Here is a 648-nt window from a genome sequence, read left to right on the forward strand (position 1 = left end):
AAGTCTCCAGGATAACACATCTGTTTACAGTATGGTTTATTGAATATTTTAAGCCCATTGTTGAGACCTACTGCTCAGAAAAAAAAGATTCTTTTCAAAATTTTACTGCTCATTGACAATGCTTGCTCCTGGCCACCCAAGAGTTCTGATGGAGATATAAAAGGAGATTAATGTTGTTCTCATTCCTGCTAACACAGTATCCATTCTGTAGCTCATGGATCAAAGAATAATTTTGAGTCTCAAGTCCTGTTCTTGAAGAAAAATATTTTGTAAGGATATAGCTACTACATATAGTGATTCATCCGATAGATCTTGGCAAAGTAGATTAAAAAATATCTGGAAAGGACTCACCATTTTAGATGTCACTAGAAACATTTGTGATCCATGGGACAAGGTCAAAATATCAACATTACCAGGAGATTGGAAGAAGTTCATCCAACTCTCATGGGTGACTCGAGGAGGTCAAGATTTCAGTGCAGGAAGTAACTGTAGATGTAGTGGAAATAGCAAGAGAACTAGAATTAGAAGTGGAGCCTGGAGATGTGACTGAATTGCTGCACTCTCAGGATCAAACTTGAATGGTTGGGAATTGCTTATCATATTAGAAATGAGCAAAAAAAGTGACCCACCCTTCCTTCCTTCCTTCCT

The sequence above is a fragment of the Otolemur garnettii genome, unplaced genomic scaffold (genome assembly GCF_000181295.1).
Source record: "Otolemur garnettii isolate 467f Iridium unplaced genomic scaffold, OtoGar3 scaffold00052, whole genome shotgun sequence".
Lineage (NCBI taxonomy): Eukaryota > Metazoa > Chordata > Mammalia > Primates > Galagidae > Otolemur > Otolemur garnettii.